The sequence below is a fragment of the Haemaphysalis longicornis genome, unplaced genomic scaffold, assembly GCF_048455015.1.
Source record: "Haemaphysalis longicornis isolate Haplotype H1 unplaced genomic scaffold, Haemaphysalis longicornis Haplotype H1 scaffold_5, whole genome shotgun sequence".
Classification (NCBI taxonomy): Eukaryota; Metazoa; Arthropoda; class Arachnida; order Ixodida; family Ixodidae; genus Haemaphysalis; species Haemaphysalis longicornis.
In genome coordinates, this window is record NW_027526385.1 from 105,674,950 (window position 1) to 105,682,155 (window position 7,206).

The 7,206-nt window shown below is 49.0% G+C and overlaps 1 long non-coding RNA gene across 1 annotated transcript; it reads right to left on the bottom strand.

The window, feature by feature from the left end:
• Nucleotides 1–279: 279 nt before the first annotated feature.
• Nucleotides 280–1,794, bottom strand: LOC144139354 (uncharacterized). Its single transcript, XR_013316160.1, has 2 exons — nucleotides 1,640–1,794; nucleotides 280–717 (listed from the first exon to the last, which is right to left on the bottom strand). It is a non-coding gene; the product is annotated as an uncharacterized LOC144139354 (long non-coding RNA).
• Between the last annotated feature and the right edge of the window lie 5,412 nt (nucleotides 1,795–7,206).

A 7,206-nucleotide genomic window follows, 5' to 3' on the forward strand; every position in this document is an offset into this window, starting at 1 on the left:
AACTCCTTCCAATGGGAGTTTCGCATTACTCCCATTATTTCGGCAGTTTTTTCAGTAGCATATGGGAGTTTCATTTTACTGCCACTACAATGGGAGTTTCCAGGGGTACCATTGGGAGTGTATTGTTTCCTCCAACTGGGAGTTTTCAGGGGGCGCATTGGCAGCAGTGTTGACCTGCATTCGAGGTTTTTTTGTGTGTGTTTTTGTGCGCTTCATATATATGCGCTGCAGTGGAATTTATTACTGCATTTGGGAGTTCTTAATAAGGGCACAGGCCGCATTTTTATTTTTCGTTGGGGATCACGTAATTTCTAGTCTTTTTCCGCTTCAAACGTTGAATGGCGAAACGTGAAAAGTTTGTTTTCTGCACAGTCAATTTATTGCATAAAAATTACATGAATACGATATACGTGCGAACACGTTAATAAGACAATAAAAACACAGAATCAACAAAACACCTACATCGAGAACACAAGGTATCTTGGAAAGAGCTTTATCTACTACAACACTCCTCCACGAAACAAATTTAAGCCATTTGCAAACAATGAGGTCAGCATGTCGTCGATGCGCTGTTTGCTTGCACCAGCCTCCCAAACGCTGACGTTGCCGCACCCCCTCGCGAATTCCCCTGGAAGCCACAGCAGCACATTCATTAGAGGGATAGCAAAACACTTTAAATCTGCGGTAACAAATACAGAGGCATATTGGGCATCTGACCTGAAAAAAAAAAAAAAGAAACGGCACTGTAAAGACGCTGCACTTGTCACTCTTGTGTCCAACTTTCCGAATATCTGAATGTTTGTTTAAAGCTACGCAAAATTGCACTTCTGTCCGAGACACCTGCGCGCTCACTAGTTCGTCAAAACAAAGTGTTCTGTGGTTCAAAAAGGTGCGCGACCCTTGTGGCGACCAACTTCTCAAAATGCTTCCTTTCCCTCTTTTCCTTGCGTGTAGTGTTCTGGGAACGAGCTTCAGGTTTTACCCCCCGCACTGCCCCTCTCTCCCCTCACCGAAAGTTAAGGAAAAATTTCGGTCGGTGTGACGCCTGGGCGTGCCCCCCTTCAAAAAAAAAAATAAAATAAGCAGTCGTCTGTCGACACTACAGAATGCTCCCTCGAATGGCGTTTGCTGGTTATAGTTACACGCGCCTAGCGTACGGAGAGCTCCCACGGGGCCCCGACCTTCTCCCTTTCCAGTGAATGCAATTAATCGCCGGCGGCACGCGGCAGTCACCCTCCTCGTAGCAGGCGCGGCTGGCACCACACCTACTTCTCAGGAAAAGCGGCCGCCCGGCGACGTTTGACCGGCCAACTTCACCCTCGCTTGCCAGTAAGCCACAGACACAGCCTAACAAAAACACCTAACAGCCGTCCAGAGTTCGGACAGTTTTCATTCTGCTTGCGAGTGTGAATGAGTGAGTGTTCTGCTCGAGACCCGCGCAAATACGCATTGCGTTCACACCGTTCGGCCTCCCCAATGACGTTCCGGGCATGGTGCCGTCTTTCGAGCACAACGCTCACCTCGAGTGGCGGAGAATCGCCCGTGCAGTGGCGCGGGAAACACGTTGAGTTTATTTGACGCTAGAAGGGGCACAAGTCTCCCAAAATGTTGCGTACAATAAAAAACGTGAAAATCTTACCTTCAACCACCTCGCAGAGGCACAACCGCGTTGTTTTTAACGAGCCACTCTCAGCGATCACTGAATTTAGGCCTCGCGTCGGCTCGCTGGCGTATTCCGTCGGCTCGAAGGTCGGTGACTCGGAGGCGACGTTGCAGTCCGTCGCACGTCAGTCCAGGCTGGTACCACAATGTTCGCAACGAGCTTCGGTTGTTGGGAAGCACTTCACATCCGTTCGTCCGGCCGCAAGTTCACACTGGCAATAAATGTTCGGGGACGCTGGAGCTCACGCGACACACGACACCAACTGGCAGCCATTTTGTAAGGACGCGTAGAGGAGGAAGGGGTGAAGGAGGAGGAGAAGGAAATGGAGGTGGCGTGGGAGTTTTTAATACTCCCATTAGGACAAACGCAGTAATCACAGCCAGATACTGCGTTTTGTGAAGAGGTACAACCGTGGTAAATGCGGTTATTTACGACGGCTTGTGGCCCCCGGTGTAAACTGGCAGTTTTTCCACCATCATACTACCACACGTGGGAGCAGGCCGCCTGTCGTGAGGAGTTTAAAAGACGTATCCCAGCCAAGAAACTCCCATTCAGGCTAACTTGTGTTTTGCGTGCGTAGTATCATTGTCCTCCTTTCCACACTTAAGGCGCGGCACCTCGTGAAAATGCGTGTCCTTTCTTTCGTCTTTGCCGCAGTATCCTTGTTCTCCTTGCCACGCTAAGGCACGGCACCTGCTGAAAATGCGTGTCCTTTCTTTGGTCTTTGCCTTAATATCTTGGCCTCCTTTCCACCGTTAAGGCGCGGCACCTGCTGAAAATGCGTGTCCTTTCTTTGGTATTTGCTGTAGTATCCTAGTCCTCCTTTCCACCCTTAAGGCGCGGCACCTGCTGAAAATGCGTGTCCTTTTTTGGTCTTCATAGTATCAGTCCTTTCCACACTTAGGGCGCGGCCCCTGCTGAAAATGCCTGTCCTTTCTTGGTCTTTGCCGCAGTACCCTTGTCCTCTTTGCCACCCTTAAGGCGCGGCACCTGCTCAAAATGCGTGTCCTTTCTTTGGTATTTGCTGTAGTATCCTAGTCCTCCTTTCCACCCTTAAGGCGCGGCACCTGCTGAAAATGCGTGTCATTTTTTGGTCTTCATAGTATCAGTCCTTTCCACACTTAGGGCGCGGCCCCTGCTGAAAATGCCTGTCCTTTCTTGGTCTTTGCCGTAGTACCCTTGTCCTCTTTGCCACCCTTAAGTCGCGGCACCTGCTCAAAATGCGTGTCCTTTCTTTGGTATTTGCTGTAGTATCCTAGTCCTCCTTTCCACCCTTAAGGCGCGGCACCTGCTGAAAATGCGTGTCCTTTTTTGGTCTTCATAGTATCAGTCCTTTCCACACTTAGGGCGCGGCCCCTGCTGAAAATGCCTGTCCTTTCTTGGTCTTTGCCGTAGTACCCTTGTCCTCTTTGCCACCCTTAAGGCGCGGCACCTGCTCAAAATGCGTGTCCTTTCTTTGGTATTTGCTGTAGTATCCTAGTCCTCCTTTCCACCCTTAAGGTGCGGCACCTGCTGAAAATGCGTGTCCTTTTTTGGTCTTCATAGTATCAGTCCTTTCCACACTTAGGGCGCGGCCCCTGCTGAAAATGCCTGTCCTTTCTTGGTCTTTGCCGTAGTACCCTTGTCCTCTTTGCCACCCTTAAGGCGCGGCACCTGCTCAAAATGCGTGTCCTTTTCTTGGTCTTCGCCGTATTATCATTCTCCTTCTTTCAACACTTCAGTTGCCAGTGTGCCATATTCCAGATTAAGGCGACCACTCACATCTCGCTGTCTGAGTCGTAGCCTCCGGCTGGCAGCGATGACGTATTTCCGCCGACACTTGATGAACGCGGCTGATAGCTGACGGCTAGCAGCCACGGGGAAATCGAGAACTAAGCCTAATAACGCTACCGCGCTAAACAGCAAGTTGACACATGTTGAGGCCGAAAACTGAGGTATTGGGGAACATAATTGGCGCAGCTTGCACTGGAAACGGCGGCTTCGCGAACTCGGCGGCTGTAGCGCGAGATGTTCTGTGCTTCCTACTTTATCCCGCGAAATAACGTGAGCTGGCGAGAAGAAGGGCACACAAGAGATCACGCCGCAAACGCTGGTCAGAGCACTCGCGAAGGTCAAGTGGCATCAGCACGCGCATCGGCCATCAGAAAAGAAGCCATCAGATTCTTTTGTAATCGGAAGGACCATCACTTCTCGCCTTCCCTTGCCTTTCTTCTCCAAAACAAACCCCGCTACGCACGCGCCTACAAAATAATTCTATGAAACTGCTTTAATGCTTTATCGATTAAGCTTATCGCATGTCTGATGTTACATACATTTCATTTGCCTCTCCATCCATTGCTAGAAGAAATCACCATCTTAACATCACCCCTTACCACTGTACAAGTAAGACATTCAATTTAGTTTTTTTCCCTTTAACTGCCAAATACAGGAACGGATTGTCCGGTGACACCCGATCCATTTCGCTTGAAAATTTTATACTTGCATTTCTGATTCCTCGGGATTGTGCTTTTGTTATTGTTCCGCCGCTCTGTTTATTTGCTGTTCGAACTTTTTCTGTTGTATGCTCACTCCTGCCATAGCCCCAAGTGGGGATGCAGTATGTATGTACGTACAAACAAACAAACAAACAAACAAACAAACAAACAAACAAACAAACAAACAGACGAACAGACGAACAGACAGACAAACAGACAGACAGACAGACAGACAGACAGACAGACAGACAGACAGACAGACTGACTGACTGACTGACTGACTGACTGACTGACTGACTGACTGACAGACAGACAGACAGACAGACAGACAGACAGACAGACAGACAGACAAACAGACAAACAGACAAACAAACAAACAAACAAACAAATCATACTGAGACCACTTTTAATGCAAACGTCGCTCCAGTCAGCTACATAACTTGGAAAAAAGGGAAAGGCCACGCGACCCACCAGCTCATTTCCCGCAACAGAACCTATGATGTCGTACCAACCAGCTCTGCCATTGGCGGAGACCGGCAAAAGCAAACGCAAGTCAGGGGCAGGGCTTATAATCTTGCAGCGCGAGCTATTCTTGCCTGAATGTATTGCACGTATTGCATATGTAGAAGTAAGAATCGTGGAGTAAACATAGAAGTTACGAAAAACACGTAAAGATAGAATTGCCAGAGCATGCTGTTGTTGGCACTGCGCAAACTAGGAATTGTTGAACCTGCGCAGCGGTACGGCGCTTTCCGGTCGCCTGACAAGAGACGGGCGGATTGGCGTAAGCGACATCGTCTTACAGGACTCTGTTGGCTGAGTATACCTTATGTCTTACAAAACCAGTACTTTCTACCTTTAAAAAAAACCAGGTGCAAATACGGTCAAAAACTAAACAAAGACGGGCAAAAACCAGTTACGGTATGGTGGCGCTATCTCAGAGAGTTGACTGTAAACAGCGCTTTGTAGTCCTCGAAAAGCCTAGTGCCGCATCCTGGCTCACTTGAAGACCTGTTTTTGTGACATCATCGCAAACGACCTCAAGAATCACACGATTTGACCGGAGAGTCAAAATTTCAAAATCAATTGATTAATTCTTCGTGACTAAAGCATCGCTTGCTGCCGGACAGGCGCTGGGTGCACTATAAAACAGCAAATCTTACCAATAAAACAAACTCGTACTTTGTCTTCATGGACTCTTTAAGGGGAAAATATTTCCAGCCGCATCGAGACTTTTACACCGGCCGACATTGAGGGCATTCCTGTGAAGTTGGCTTTGTCGCAAACCCTTTTCTGTCAACGCGTAAATGTGGGCTAGTTGGTTCGAACTGTGAAACACGTTTACGTAGCGCGGTAAAAATGGGACAAATGTAGAGACCACACAGAACTACCGCTAGTCCTGTGTGGTCTCTACTTTTGTCCCATCTTTACCCCGATACGTAACCATGTTTCACAGCCCTTTTCTGTGTGGATGATATATTCACTGCTGACAACCCGACAACATCATAGAAACTGAACAGGTGCTGTAAATTTATGCCGACCTTCCGATACTTTCTGCGCTTACGAGTGACACCTGCAATCTTGGATTGCGCAGGAATACGACTGAGTCCATGGACATTGCTTTGCACTGTCGGTGTGGCAATAAACTCCAGCACCGTGTATCCAGCTGACGGTCTCTGCGACTTGTTCTTCTTCGACTCCGCCTACCGCGGAGGTGTCAACAAACTGAGCGACCAGGGCAGCATCCGAGAAAACTTCAACATATTTTTATCTTTGGTGAAGCTGTACAGGAAGACGGAGTTAGGCATGGGCTTCAGCTCTGAGTAAGTTTACAGAGCAAAGCGAACAAAATGCGCTCATTGGATTCGCCACGAAGCTACAGCAATTTTTCGATTAGTTTAGTGCGCTTACCTTTTAACTTTCGTCTACACACTGGAGAAATCGTCGCTACTCATAAGTGCGTTTTCCTGCGAATCAGTATACGTCAAACGCGCACTTTTCATTCCGGTGAAGCCGCCTTACACGGCGCCGCTCCGGCGTTCCTCTTCGACACCGCCGACCCCTATTTCACAACGATTTTTGCTTGGGTATTTAACGGTTAAGCACACGCGCATAAGCGTTTACACGTGCACGCGCATGGAGTAGAGGGACAAAATTGCCCCCATTTTCCCGCGAGGGAACCCTGGTGTGATGCGGTGCATGCATACGCGAAATGAGAGAGTACACGTGTTTTAGCGACCCCCACCCAGCTCTTTATTACATTTAAGAATGATGACTTTATGATCAGTAAAGTGCGCAGTGAGCGGTTGCCGCAGCAGTGGTCGAATCTTGGTTTCATCGTCAATGTTCGAGAAGAATGAGAGCGAGCGCTGACTGAACCGCCGCGGAGCGATACCCGCTTTATATTCACAGCGCTTGAAGGAGAAGATACCGCGGGAGGGAGTCGCGCATGCGCGCACATGCGCACCGGAGCAGCTGTTAACGCAGCGTTAACGCAGCGAAGCGCGCGCCAACCAAGCGCGCCAGCTGTCGTTATGCTAGTGCTCAGGAGTGATAGTGTTGCGCACAGCTGTGGGAGAGACGAACGGAGGAGAGTCGCGCATGCGCAGGTGGCGTGCGGACGGACGCCGATTACGCAGGAGGGACATGCCTCAAAGCAAGAGATGCGCCGCATCTAAAAAGGGGACGGGGGTGCACGCGAAGCTCTAGGTTTCATGCCCTCACTAGCCGAGTTGACATGAATGCGACAAGTGGCACATCGCATCGCGTCGCATCAACTTTCTAGCGCATCGCATCTATGTAAACGGAGCTAATGCGCTAGAAAATCGCGTCACAATAATGCGCCAGACAGAGATAGATTTAGAAGTGTAAGTAGACTTTCAAAGTGCATGTGAACGTGAGCGCATTGCATTAGGAATAATGACAACAACATGAAGGCATGAAAACGCACCTTTGCATTTAAACATTTTCATTGGGCGTGAGACGCCAAACCACGCGACTCGAGAAAAAAATAACGGAAGCTCACACTAACGCGTAAGATTTGAACGTGGCGAAGTTGGACGCCACACT